The sequence below is a fragment of the Magnolia sinica genome, chromosome 14 (assembly GCF_029962835.1).
Source record: "Magnolia sinica isolate HGM2019 chromosome 14, MsV1, whole genome shotgun sequence".
Classification (NCBI taxonomy): domain Eukaryota; kingdom Viridiplantae; phylum Streptophyta; class Magnoliopsida; order Magnoliales; family Magnoliaceae; genus Magnolia; species Magnolia sinica.
Window position 1 is genome coordinate 19,659,111 of NC_080586.1, and position 15,800 is coordinate 19,674,910.

The following is a 15,800-nucleotide window of genomic DNA, read 5'->3' on the forward strand; positions in this document are numbered from 1 at the left end:
AATGAATGCAATATAAGGGACCTACTATTAGGAATTAAATTATGAGTTAGCCGCCACTAAGGTGGTGACCAAATGGTCTTATGAATGTTTGGTTTTGACTAGATCAAAAGTACAAACCCTTATGAAAATGAACTCCAAAAAGAATACTTTTGAGTCTAGCAAGTAATATATTTTCAACATAACCGAAATCGATGAAATTTTTATCACCTTCGGAAAGCTAAATTTATTAAAATCTCATATTATTCAGAAAATCTCATCGATCGAGAAACTCAAGAAAGAAAAATTATGTAAGTGGCATGAAACTAAAACTCGTTCATCAACAATCATGTCATTTTCAGGAACATGGGGATTGACAGAGATCTATTCCCCAAGATGACTGAAGTCAATGCCTCCCGGAAAGAAAACAACGTCAGCACCTTAATATGCTAAGAAGCCATCCCTACCGGTTAGGAAACTGACTAATCCGCCTTTGAAAAAAATCCCAATGACCTTGGGATAAGAGGCAGGGTCACAATAGAATAATAAGATGAAGACCCAAGGTATATAGTATCGGCCGATACGTAACGATAATGGCTAACAGTAACGGTCAGGGCGTAACGGGCATATAACGGCTAGTTTTTTCTTTTTTTCTTTTTAAGATCCGATTTTTTATTTTTTTATACTTCTTTCTTCCAAACTCTTTCTAAATCATTTTATTATAATTTTTGGCCACTCTTAGCTTGAAATTATGGATAAAAATAACTTATATTAAGGATTTTCTTAATTCGAAACTCTGTGGGCCATATAACAGCTAGTTTTTTTTCTTTTTAAGATCCGATTTTTCATTTTTTTTTATACTTTTTTCTTCCAAACTCTTTCTAAATCATTTTATTACAATTTTCGGCCACTCTTAGCTTGAAATTACGGATAAAAATAACTTATATTAAGGATTATCTTAATTCGAAACTCTGTGGGCCATTTTCCAGAAATTCCTTTAAAATAGGTATTTATACTTTTAATTCAATGTGTTGTTGTTTTAATGGTAGAATATTATGTGTTAATCATAATAGAACATATTAATGTCCATTTAACGGATTGTTGTTGTGATTTTATTTTATTTTTTATATTTTTTTCTATTTACGCACTATTTTCGGCCCTTTTTTTTAAAATTCAAAAAATCAATTTTTATTCAATGTGTTGATGTTTTAATGGTAGAATATAATGTATTAATCATAGTAAAAGATATTAATATCTATTTAACAGATTGTTGTTGTGATTTTATAATTATTCTTATTTACACACTACTTTCGCCCTTTTTTAAAAAAAAATTCAAAAAATTAAATTTTTATTTAACGAGTTACTCTTTTAATGGTAGAATATGATATATTAATCATATTAGAACATATTAGTGTCCATTTAATAGATTATTGTTGTGACTTTATTTTTTATAATTTTTTTCTATTTACGCACTATTTTCGGCCCCCATTTTTTTAAAAAAATTTGAAAAATCATTTTTTATTTAATGTACTACTATTTTAATAGTAGAATATGATGTATTAATCATAGTAGAATATTTTAATGTCTATTTAATAGATTATTGTTATGATTTTATAATTTTTAATAATTTTTTTCTATTTACGCACTATTTTCGGCCCTTTTTTTTTAAATTTGAAAAATCATTTTTATTTAATGTGTTGCCATTTTAATAATAGAATATGATGTGTTAATCATATTAGAATATATTAATATCTATCTAATAGATTATTGTTGTAATTTTATATTTTTTTTATAATTTGTTTCTATTTACGCACTATTTTCGGCCTTTTTAAAAAAAAAATTAAAAATCAATTTTTATTTAATATGTTGATATTTTAATGATAAAATATGATGTTTTAATCATATTAAAACGTATTAATATCTTTTTAATAGATTATTGTTGTGATTTTATATTTTTTAATAATTTTTTTCTATTTACGCACTATTTTCAGCCTTTTTTTAAAATTCAAAAAATCATTTTTTATTTAATGTGTTATTGTTTTAATAATAGAATATAATGTGTTAATCATAGTATAACATATTAATATCTATTTAATAGATTAATGTTGTGATTTTATATTTTTATTTATGCACTATTTTCGGCCTTTTAAAAAAAAAAATTGAAAAATCAATTTTTATTTAATACATTGCTGTTTTAATGATAGAATATGATGTGTTAACTGTTAATCATAATAAAACATATTAATGTTCATTTAACAGATTATCGTTGTGATTTTATATTTTTTTAAGTTTTTTTCCATTTTCGAATTAGTGACTTTATGTTTATATTTTCTTATATTAGACAGGTTTTGGAGCTTCTTAGAGTTTGGAATATAAAATCATCTTTATTAATTATATTCTGAAGTTCAAACTTTCTATTATTAATTTATTTACATTATGTACATAACATAAAAGTAAAAACTATATATAAATTTAAAATAACAAGTAGACTCACAATCTTACATGGACATAAGTCATATCTAATTTACCTAAGATGTATGGGTCTGACCAATAAGTAAGTGAGGATATTGAATGACAACATTGTCAGAGGGTTGGTGGTAATATACACCAAATGAAGTGCAACTATTATGATAGACTAGTAACAGGTAGAATTACGCGTTTAAAATAATATTTGGTACATCGAAAGGGTCAAGTTGCAGGATGTACTAGAGTACTGAAAGAGATAATGATTTTAATGTAAGCCAGTCTAGATGAGTGGAAGGGTAAACGTGCTGCTAGACAAAAGAAAAAAGATGAGATTTTGGATGCAGCCTGACATGAGGTGTTTGGTCTTGAATATACGGGCGTTCGTGATGAAAATATTATTGATTCTGACGAAGAATTGGATTGAGAATTAACTATAGTTAAGAGAGAGAGCTTGCATCTATCTCATGAAGAGGAAGAACGTCACCACATGTTTGCCACGAGTGAGTCAATACATGATATAGAGGGGGGGGGGGGAGTGGGAGTGTAGTTGGGAGTGCGACTGCTTTTACAGGTGGGGGTGGGGCTAGATTTAGTGGGTTACGACGTATGTTTAGGAGCCGATAAGAGACATCTTCACGTGATGCTCTTATACATTTAGATGAAGAAGTAAATGAACGTAGGAGACCCTCTATTAATCCAATCTTATTTAGGAAATAATCAAATAAACAAAAGAAAATAAAACAAATGTAGAGTAGAACTTCCGTTGAGAAGCTAGGTAAGGTAACAACAAAGTTATTTATACATGCCAACGTACCTCATAATGTGACCAATTCTCCATATTGGGAGGTGGTAATTGATGCAGCAGCAGAAGCAGGTGAATGAATTAAAGCTCTCGCGGCTAGGGATATTAGGGAGAGATGGACAGATGCAGAGTATTTGGATGTGAAAGTATACGTGACTACTTTTAAACCTGTATGGTAGACTAGAGGATGCATGATCATGTGTGATGGTTGGACTGGCCCAACCAGATGCAGCATGATCAATTTAATGGTGTACTAACACTTAGTAACTATATACCACAAGTCAATTGATGCCTCAGTGAAAAGGCCAAGCTATATGTCCTAGAGAGGGGGGGGGGGGGGGTGAATAGGACTATGCCAAATTTAGACTATAACAACGAAAAAATGATAATCAAATAAAATAAATCAATTCACAATGCTTAAAATGAAAAGCAGCCTCAATAATCAAGTGTTGAGAGATTGAAACAAATACAGTTCTAAGGACAACCTTACACCATAAAAACCAAGGGTTTATGGTAGGACAACCTTATTTTTAGAATGTTCTTTGTATCAAAAACTCAAACTAAAGAGGAATAAATAAATAACAAAGAATTAAAAATTTGTAAGAATTTAAATCTAAATTATTACAACATTTTCCACTATGCTTGAAATGTAAATATTACAACATTCACATCCACACATACATTCCACAACTTGAATGATAAAAGATAGGAAATTAAGCAAACATTCAAGCTACAATACACAAGGAGTTATAGTAGTTCGCCTGTGTGTTCACCAACTGTTAAACAACAGCCACACAGAATGCTACTCCACTCCTAATATCCTCACACAGGGGATATTAACATTCACTATCAAAATAGGTTTCACAGGTTCACCTAAAACCTTCACAGTTGTGTCTTTTTAACTTGGACTTACACAATCCAAAAATCCACACTTTCTGAGTTTTCTAGCTCTCCTCAGATAACCAAACACAATAAGATTTTTGTGGCTTAATCTCAAAAGAAACCAAAAACAGAATGTAAATTACAATAATGTAAAATACCTGGATTTTTCCTTTGTATCAGCCCGAAAGAACTAAGTCGAAGTAGAGGTTCGAATGTCAAAGTTCAATATTCAATACTCACTTTATAATGGTTCTAGGTTCTAATAGATTTTAAATTAAACCAAAATGAGCTAGCTTTAATTGATTTTGATTCCATAAAAAGGAAAATAACACTTCCTCTTTTCAAATCAGATTGGAATACAAGAAACAAAATCAATTTAAAAAGCTAAAGAAAAAGAATATTAAATATGCACACTTAGCTTAAAATGGAGCACAGACTTATCTCTCAGAAAGTCGAATTACAATTACTTCAGATATCCTCAATATTCAGAGATTCGTGCTCTATTTATAGGTGAGCAAATCGCATTTTTGACTGGTCCAGAGATTGCTACGACTGGTTTTAGAACCAACGGATATTTGAAAATTTGAGCGCGATAAGATAAGACAGTTTTATGACTGGTCGTAGGTAGTCTACGACTGGTTGAAGGACACCTTCGACTGGTCTTAGGTTGATCACGACTAGTCGAAGCCAAGCAAAATACATCGCTGTAGTCTGAGTCGTAGGTTCACGACTGGTTGAAGGACACCTTCGACTGGTCTTAGGTTGATCACGACTAGTTGAAGCCAAGCAAAATACATCGTTGTAGTTTGAGTCGTAGGTTCACGACTGGTCGAAGGAATAGTCGACACTATTCATACAACTGGTCAAACAGACCCCAGGACCGGTCAAAGCTTAACAAAAAATTTTGAATTTTACAACAAACTTACGACTGGTCCAGGAAAATCTTAGACATGTCGAAGCAGTGCTAGGACTAGTCGAGAAAGATCCAGGACTAGTCTTAGAGCAGACCAGATTTTCAAGTATAAAACATTTGCATTATGTATCCGAAATGACCCACTATAAAGGTCAACCCAAGGTCAAACATACTTTAATAGTGAAGTAAGGACATTGAACCCTTCAGATATGTAACCTTTAAAGAAAGTGAAGCTTGAAATCTTGATGTAGCTTTTCCTTAAAAGCTTCAATTACGCAATCTTAAATCTTGACTTGTAACTTGTAAATTCAGTTGAACATTCTCGAGTCTTGACTTGTAAACATGTCTTGTCTTTCGAAGTCGATCTTGCGAAACAATGTCGTGGCTTGACATATCTTGAGTTGAGCATTGTGCTTCACTAATGCAGTCAACATCCATACACTGAGACTCGCTTCATCCATACATGCTTCATCCATACTGTGTCTCGGACATTTGCATTTATGTAATTTCACAAAGTACAAGCAGTATTTTTAGCACCATAAATTTGACAACATAAAGGGGCTTTCAACCATAGCACTTACACTCAGCCGTAACAAACAATTCTAATTATATTATTGAAATAATGGATAAAGTTGTGGATGAGATTGAAGAGAAAAATATAGTGCAGATTGTAACAGATAATGAAGCATCATATAAGCTTGTAGGACATAAGTTGATGAAAAAGAGACTACATATTTTTTTTATCACCATGTGCTGCCCATTATATTGATCTTATAATAGAAGATATTGGGAAGAAGAAGAATGTTAAGGAAATAGTCGAAAGGGCAAGATAAGTAATGACGTTTATTTATAATTATAATTAAGTAGTCGAATAATGAGGAAGTTCACGAAAGGACGAGAGTTGTTGAGGCTTGCGGCGACTAGATTCGCAACAAACTTTATAGCATTAGAGAGTTTATACAAGCATAGGAGAGAGTTGAGTGAGATATTTGCTTCCTGAGATTAGCTCAACACAAAATATTGGTAGAAGATATTAGGGACACCGGTTGAAGTTGCGAACATCAAATGGGACAATAAATATTGGAAGACGGTCAAGTCGATCCTAAAGGTGATGAAGCCAATAATGATGGTACTCCATCTTGTTGAGACCGACTAAGCACTTACCATGGACTTCCTATACGATGTCATGGATAAGGCAAAGTTGACAATTCAATGTAATCGTAGAAGCTAGGAGTCTTATTGGATGATAATCGGCAAGAGATGGACAAGACAACTCCATCACGATCTTCATATAGTAGGTTACTACCTAAATCATAGGTATGGATATGCCCAATCATTTATTGCAGATAATGTAGTTCGTATCAGGCTAAAAAATGTGATAAAGAGATTAGAGCCTAACTTAGATATGCAAATAAAAATATTGAATGAATTAGATACATTTGAAAATCGCCTGGGTAGCTTTGGAGATGCTCTTGCATAGCATGCAGTATTTAGATTGCAACCGCCCGAATGATGGATAAACTTCAAAGAGAGTACGAAGGCTCTCCAAAAAATTGTAGTAAAAGTTTTAAGCCGAACAACATCTTCTTTTAGCTGCGAAAAGAATTGGAGTTGTTTTGCACTTATTCATTCAAAGAATAGGAATAGATTGCAGACTAAGATGTTGGATAAACTTATCTTCATGTACTACAATATGAAGCTAAGAATGCGATGACATCATAGGAGCATTATAGTCACCGATGACATAGACTACTGTCTAATAAACTTGGACAATATTTATGATGAGGACGACCTGCTTCTACCTTTGTTGGAAATAAAGAAAAAAAAATTGAAGAGGATTGTGAAGAATTAGAAATTGATGACCTACTAATACGCACAACACAACAAGAGAGTCGTGCAACTATGTTGGACCTAAAAAGGGGCAACTTTTATGCCAAGTATAGCTCAAGATCAACAAAAGAGTACGAGTAGTGGTAGCGTGACCATGTCGTATAATGGTAATGATGACGCCCCTGTCCCTGGTGCTGGCACTTCTGGTGTTGCTCAGCACACCATACCTGTTTACAGATCGTGATGCCGATGAACATCGATAATGTAGTACACAAGGTCAAGTTACGATACAACCAGCAAGAGGAGGGTAGGTCTAGTGGTGCACGGGGTCCAGGAGGTCTAGAACATCAACAAGCTCATGGTCCTGGTTATTATGATGTATATTCTTATAGCCAGTTGGATTATGATTATAGTTATACTGAGCCTGTTCCATCACATTCATATTAGAGTAGTCCTCCCAATCCATATCCATATGATTATAGTCATAGATATCCAGATCCAAATCGAAGTTACTCATCACAGACACACTCTCAATCTCAAGATTCTCAACAGCCTGAGTACAGACACCAATATAGCTATTCGACAGGTACTGGTGGATATCCCTTACTCAGGGTCGGAGTCATTGCTTAGTCAGGATCAGTCATCCTCTAGTTTCGTTAGTCTAGTATTTCCTTCTAGCACTGGATATTATGGATATGCAGCACCTCCAGCTATTGGACAACCTCAATCTGATGATGACGATGATGTGGAGGTTGAACAACCACAAAAAAAAAAAAAAACAGATTTTCATTTTAGTGGTGACTTGTGAATTTTATTACGGTAATTGTAAGTATATATTTATATTAAGGTAAGTATTTGCAGCAGTATTATTGTAAGCACACACTTGACACTGCCAAACTTGTATTTAAAATAGCTCCCCTGACAACCAATCAAATAATCCTTAATCAAGTTGCAGGGCAGTATATCAAACACTACTATTTTTTTTTATAATATTCTTGACTTGAGGATGACAGGTCACAAGACAGGAATCACAACCACATGAACAGGATAAGAGGAGAAGTCTCTGACATATTGAAGAATGAAAACTTTAAAATAGAATGAACGTTGTAATTTATGCAAGTCTAGATTCTCTCGACTCACTCTACTATAGAGTCATAGACTCTAGAGTAGAGACCTCACTCATTCTCAGGTATATTAAATTGTTAATAATTTAATATAGAATAAATTATAAAAAAATAATTACAAACATGTACACATGTAAGATACTTTGATATTACATTCATTCTAATATATCTATCATTGATAGCAGATAGTTAGAAAATTAAATATATGAGTTTCGCAGTCAAATCCAAGTTGTCTAGTTCATAAATTCATCAGATAGACTAATTTCTCACTAAAGAGTGGACCGTTACATCACTATAAATATGTTTCAATTTATAAATGAATGCATATTTGGAATACTTAGAATATTCTGGATTTCATCCATATTTTTTTGGCAAAAAAAAAAAGAATTACACAATTACGAGCCATTACACTCCCGTATCCGTATAGGTAATGGTGGGCACCGTTATGCCCACCGATACTGACACGTGATACCTTGTGAAGAGTGTATCAACAAGTTCACCGGTAGCGCACATTATGTGATTGTTACTTGAGACAAATTCACGATGACCACTGATGACCATCCATGGCCGACATGTGAATTGCTTCATTATAACCATCATAGTCATTCAGAGTAATACGACCAACGACCATGGTGTCATTATAACATCGAGAACTATGTAAACCATGATATAAGGTGAAATGGTCTCAACAAATTCGCTATGATCACGCTATGCCAGGAAGTTTGCCTCATCTTGGAACTCGACTCCAAGGAATTACAATATAAGTATTTCACAACAATTTCGTTAATTATAAAGGAAATATATTTCGAGTGGATATAAATATTGGATAGACAAACGTCCCGAATGTTCAAGGATGGTAAAGCCACCAGAGGCCTAGAGAGATTGTTAGACCATCATCGTCCATAAAAATTTTTGCAGCCACCTAAGGATTGACCAGGGCGCAGAAGCGCTGACTATGAAGGTAGAGTGTCGCAACCAGAGTCTTTATGATAATAGACCATATTATTTGAAAAAGCTGCAACCAATAGCGTAGCGTCTAAAGTCTCGGGTTGTGCACCAAACAATCTAAGAGAGAATGGGTGATGGAGACACCCCAACAAACCCAAGCAATACGATTATGGATGCAACTTTTAGAGAAGACAATCTCATCCTTGAAGGATCCTTCATTGGCGACCAATTGTTTAAAAATTCTCCCCGGTGGCAAGACATCTCAGAAGACTTTACAAAAGGAAGCCAATCATCAATGCTTATGGAAGAGACTGGAAAGACTAAATTACAATTTGGGAAGACTAAATTACAATTTGGGACCCTATCACCCCTCACGGTGGATTACAACATAATCTTTATGCTTTTAATGATTTTTCAGGCAAAGCCTGACCTGCCAGATTGTATGACAAGCGACATTGAATAAGAATGTTTAAATTAGGTTGAATCCTCATTTATTGTTATTGGCTAAGATATAGAGTCAGGCCAACTATTATGATAGAAGAAGACAAGTCTGACAAAGTGGTCATTACAAAACTTTCTCACCTATGATGAAGCACCTCAATCCTTTATACGTATCAACTCACATGGACTGCTGCTCGGTCACCAAAATCCTGACAATGGTGCTGCTGTTAACATTATGCTCATGCTTATGATTCACAAGCTTGGAAAAATACCTTAGGATTTTATTCCAATTGAAGTCAAGGTCTCCAATTTTACTGAAGGGATCACAACGACTTAAGATTTTCTTCCTATCGAATTCCTGATAAGGAGTTATATTGATTTTTTTAGTTGACCAACCATTAAGAATAGATGAAAAAATTATGCAAAACATTCTTAGGGTATATGTCGTTTATCCAAGTACTTGGTGGTTAATTTTTTACGGGTCACGGACCGATTGGTCGTCAAGAGTTGGCATCATTATAATATCTCCGAATGAGAAGAGAAAAGAGTATGCTTTCCAACTCGAGTTTGAATATACAAATAATCAAGTGGAGTATGAAGCCTTGACCATCAGACTCAAAATCTTGATAAAGCTTAGAGCAATAACTGTTGAGATCATTAGAGAATCCTAATTTGTGATCAACTAGCTAGTCGGGTTGTATAAATGTTCAAGTTGGATATTGATGCCCTATTATGGGATGACAATTTAGCTATTGTCAGATTTTGATGATGGAGTTTATAAGTATGTCTCTCAAAATCAGAATGCCGATGGAAACAAAATGACGTAAATTACAATTGGGCTTTGGTTGCTAGATGAAATGACCAAGAGGTTCCTCACAGTCTAAAGAAGATCACTTCAATTAATCAAGCAAGGGGTCATGACTCTGAAAATCGCCTCCATAAATATTTCTCAAGATGACTGGAGGACCCCAATTATTTATTATTTTATAAGGTCAAGCAATAAAATTAATCGGTCAATCTAGAGGATTGCCCACGTTAAATAATCATCGACGACAACATTTATCGTAAAAGAACTGACAGTCTCTTATTAAACTGCTTGGGAATGGGCGAAGCAATGATCGTCATGAGAGAGGTTCATGAAAGTATTTGTGAAGCTCATCAAGCAAGGTAAAAAATGTGATAGTTTATCAGTCAACATAATTATTATTGGCTAACAATATTAAAAGACTATATGAAATATGTTAAAAGATGTCAAGCTTTTCAGAAACATGGGCTACTGTAACATGTAATAGCCATAAAACTTCATCCAATCGTCAAGCCATGACTTTTTCATAGATAGGTCATAGATTTGATTGAGAAAATATTCTTACTTTCGTCTAACTAGCATAACTTTATAATTGTCGCGATTGAATATTTCACCAAATGGTCCGAATCTAGGTCGATGAAAGGGGTTAGCTAAATATGAATAATTAACGTTATTAAAGTGCATGTCATTCACAGGTTCAAATTTTCATAAACCATCACAGTCGATAAGGGGGGCGCATTTTTAGAAAGTCAGGTGAAAGCGTTCGTGATGCTTATAAATTCAAATTCGTAAACTCTACTCCATATTATGATCAAGCAAATGGTCAGGTCAAGTCAACTAACAAGATATTGAAGTATATGTTAAAACACATGACCGATGATAATCATTGTTGTTGGAACAAAACTTTGTGAGAGGTACTTTGGGCTTATCAAACATCACAGAGGACAATGGAGTTACTTCATTCACTTTAACGTAAGGACATGATGTCATCTTACCCATGGATATAAATATACAATCTCTCCAGGCGGCCTTTCTGCATCAGCTCACCTCATAAGAATTTGTCGAACCGATGATGATTAAGCTAGAAGAATTGGATCACATCAGGATGCAAGCCATGGATTCATTGAAGGTTCATAAGGCTATGTTTTCCAAGGTTTACAACAAAAATGTAAAAGGGAAGTCATTTGCTAAAGGTACACTTGTGTGGAAGACTATACTTCCATTAGCACAAAGAGTCCCAAATTTGAAAAATAGTCCCCTAGCTTAGGAAGGATAATATATTATAAAGAAAGTATTACGTGAATGCGCCAACCTATTGCAAGATTTAAACACACAAGAAAGTTAAAAATGCCATCAACGACCGTTATTTGAAGAAATATATACCCACTCTTTGAGAGTTTATGAAAAAATAAACCAATACAGCCAAAATACAAGACGAAATAGGCAAGAAAATTTCTAAAAAATCTAAATAGGCAACAACGTATAAAAAGTGATTGCATTTTCATTCAAAATAAAATTAGCCTTACAAGAAAAGATATGATCTATTTTACCATTTCTCTTTTAATATATTGAAATTACAAATTAAGTGTTACAAAAGGGAACAAAGCTCGTCTCTAACTGATTATCCAAAAAGTGTTTTTAAATTGATTTTTGAAGTGGTTGACCTTCTGAATTTCGGTTGTTGCCTATACAGAGCATTACTCTTTCACTCCTTCATTCTACAAGTAGTCGAACACGTAAAGGAAGACTTCAGCAGATAGGAGTATTGGCAAAGGATGGAGAAAGAGGAGTCTGGAAGATGAGTCAAGCCTTGCCTATAAAGCCCGTTTTATAGAAAGTTGTGGTCATTGATCTCTTCACCAACAGTTAATAAGAGACATCATGATAGGCAATTTCCAAAGCAAATGATTGCGCTCAACTGCCATAAATTGACCCCATGCCGACACATGTCATCTGTCACTTCCAATAAAAGGCCAAAAAATGCATTGTATCTTCACATTCTCTAAATGCAAAGAGACGTGAGGGGGCATTGTTTATACTAGACTTGATACAACTTAAACCAACAAGCGAGATGTTACCATGTGTCAGAACTCTCATACAAAAGCAAAGGAGTAAGCATACTTGCAGCTGGAAAAAACCACAAATACTTATCTACCGAGGACACATATCTTACTAAGAAGGCCAGGCACCTAGAAATGTACGCATGGTCAAAACCCTAAAGGCAATCATTTACCCTATGACATGTGACCAACAGATAAATGGTATGCTCAACTTACAGCGTGTAAAGGATGCCTTGTTGAAGATTTGCCATTATTGGACTCTTATTTAACCAGTCACCGTACGTCAAGACTTTTGCTAGAATAATTGATGTTTCAAGACTCTTATTTTAAGAAAGAATTATACCCAAAGATCATAAGTGATCTTCTCGAAGACAATGAAATCGTATATAAAGAGCAGGAAGCCGTCCAAAGACAAAGACATCGTCCCTTACAGTAGCATAATGACTAAAGGACTCCATATCCAAACAAAACACATTAAGATAAAGTTTTCACCTAATATGAAGACTACTTACGGAAGCTCTGAGGTCTCATGCATGGCCACCGCTTCTCTAAACCTATAAAAGTAGCATAGAAAGATGAGCTCAGAGCCTCACGCAAACACAATCATACGCAAATCTTTTCAGCTCTATACTACCTAACTTATCTTTTGTTCCTCATGGACACTTATTCTAATTAGTTTTAATTTCAATTCCTCCACTTTTATCCAACACCATCCTGTAGTAAGATCGGAGTCCTTAGAATATTTGCTTAGCTTAGTTTTCACTTCTATCCAGCGTACTACTACAGCAAGCCAATTAGTTTGGTTTAAATATCCATGATCTCATTGTCAGATCCCTTAAATTATTAAGTTTTTACTCAATAATTCTCTAGTCACGACCTGCTAACCATACACCACAACCGTCTCACGGTCGTCCAGGTTCAGAAGACTGTCTAGACCACGACAGTTTTGCTAACTTAGACAATCTCTTTTGCTTGTTTTTTTTCTTTTGTCGATTGTACTTTCTCTACTTCTAAATTAATAAAATCAGCATCAAGCCCTAGTTTTTTTTTTTTTAAAAAAAATTATTATTTTATTGAGGAAGATGACCAAGTGATCACTGTTATATGAAAATTGCTCATTTTTAAGGAAAAAATAATCATTAGAAGGACTCACCCTCTTATTCATAAATTGTCTTATTACCTTATTAAGTGGTGACTAAATAAATGGATGATCTTCACAAATCTAGTTTTAATTGATCTACTTTGGCGCCTGGGGTTACAAGGCATTATGTTTGATTTGAGTATAACATGACTCTAACATGATCGACACTTAATATATTCGCACACGTTTAACCAAAATTGAGTCATTTATTACACGTGTGCTCGCATATCCGAATTGAATAGCAATACCTACAATTCATTCTTGTAGTAATAACATTAAAAACAGTTTGGATGTAATATAAACATCATGGTGGGCTCCTAAAAGGTTTCAATAATGTGCGTTTCCATTCTCCTTGTTTCATATTATGTTGCCCCACTTGACTTTTGGATGTCTCATATTTGGTCTCCTATCCCATTATGATCCCTCAAAACTGATGGACGGAGTGGATTTCTCACAGGCATCTCTGTGGGCCCCACATAACTTCCACCTATGGGAATGTCTACAATTCACGTCTTTATAATTCAAGCGTAATACGCCACCTGAGAATCAGATAAGGGTGTTTGTTTTTTCAATTACATATGTAAATAAAGGTAAATGGCTAAAAATCACTTTTGAAGGTTGTTTGTTTGAGATGAAAATAACTATGTAATTACGCCTCGAAAGCAATGTCCAAAAGCATGAAATCAAGAGGTATTTGGAATCGTTAAAATCCATGGGTCCCACTGTGATGTATGTGTATGATCCACGCCATCCATCCATTTTACCATCTCATTTTAGGGCATGAGCCAAAAAATTGAGGCAGATTGGAAGCTCAAGTGAACCACACTGTAGGAAATAGGGAGAGTTAATGACGTCCTCCTGTGGACGTTAGAGGTTGGATTTCTCAAGGGGACGGGAGATCGACTCTCACTTTCCACCGGTTGCCTCGCTCGAGGGCTTTCGTTAGGGGTAAAATGGTGTACTATTTAATCAGAGTAACTACTAGCCAATTATTATGATTCTACAGTCAGTTAAACCTCATAGAAATTAGAAATGCTTATGATTGAGAACATGAATATCCTTAATCTTAAGATGACTCATGAGTTTACGTTCCAGAGATTTCAAGGGATCGTGGTTTTAGAGAGGGAAGGTGTTAGACACCCACTCTGCTTATACGGATGTACAGTATTTACTTCACAAGATTTAACTAATTTCTGAGTAATGATACTAGTTCTCATGTGCCGAAAATGCAATGCGATGTAATGACAGTGGTAATTGATCGATCCAAATTTCTGATGCAAGGTGCAAGGTGCAAAATACATATGTATATGGATGCTTAATGATGTATTAATGCTTATTATAAAATGATGGGTTGGCTAAGGTTTCTGGTGGACCTGCTTTGATTATATCAATAGGCTTCAGAGCATACGCTCGCCAGTCAAATACGAGAAAATGATGGAATGCAATATATATGTTAAACAACAACTAATTAGTTAAGGTTTCTGGTTGACAGGATTAGATTATTTCAGCAAGCCTTAGAGCATACGCCGCTAGTTAGATGCGAGAAAACAATGAAATGCACTGTAATGCTAATGTATATGAGGAGCAAAGGGTTGAGAAGAGAATAAATGTTGCACGATGCTAATTCTCTGGTTTGATGTAACTAATTGAAGCTTAAACGGTTGGATGAACGGTAGTGTCACAAGGCCAGATTGAATGACTCAGATTTGAACTTAGGTGGCTTAAGATGCTTAAACTTTAGCTAGGCTGGGCTAGACCAAGGCTGGGCTCTCTCTCTCTTACACTTACTCTCGCTCTCCTTAGTAGAGGGATGCTTCTTAGATTTACTCCTAATGCTTCTAGATGGGAGTGAATCTCGAAATGAGAAGGGATGCTTGAAATCAAAAGGGAAGGGGGCTCTTTATAGGATCAGACTCCATTTTTTTGTAATTCCTAATAATCCTATAGGGGAAAGGTGGTTAAGGGATGAGATTAGAGATTGCCACATGGTATCATCTCATGGGTCAGATAAGGTGGTAAAAGTATAATTTTGGCTAAGGAGATAGGCATCGGAGCAAATACATTTCAACCTCACACTTGGGGTTTGAAAAATAAGAGTTTCACATGCTTAAGGGACACCGCCCTTAAGAGAGGGAGTGTCACGTGGCCGGATGCAACCCGGTTGCTGTCGGTCCCCACTTGGACTCCCTGCTTTGGCAGGCATCATCCTCCAAGCGTGTGAACGTTGCTGCTTGGAGGTTTCACCCGTTTCTTCGTTTAGGCTTGGTTTTGGGCTCAATTAGGTGAGTTGACTAGGTTGTTAGATTGAGTAGGCTGACTAGGTGAGTTGACTTAGTGAGTTGATTTGGTGAGTTGACTTGCTGAGCTAACTCAAGACTCTAGAGTTTTAGGTTCTTAGGGGTTAGGGTTAGG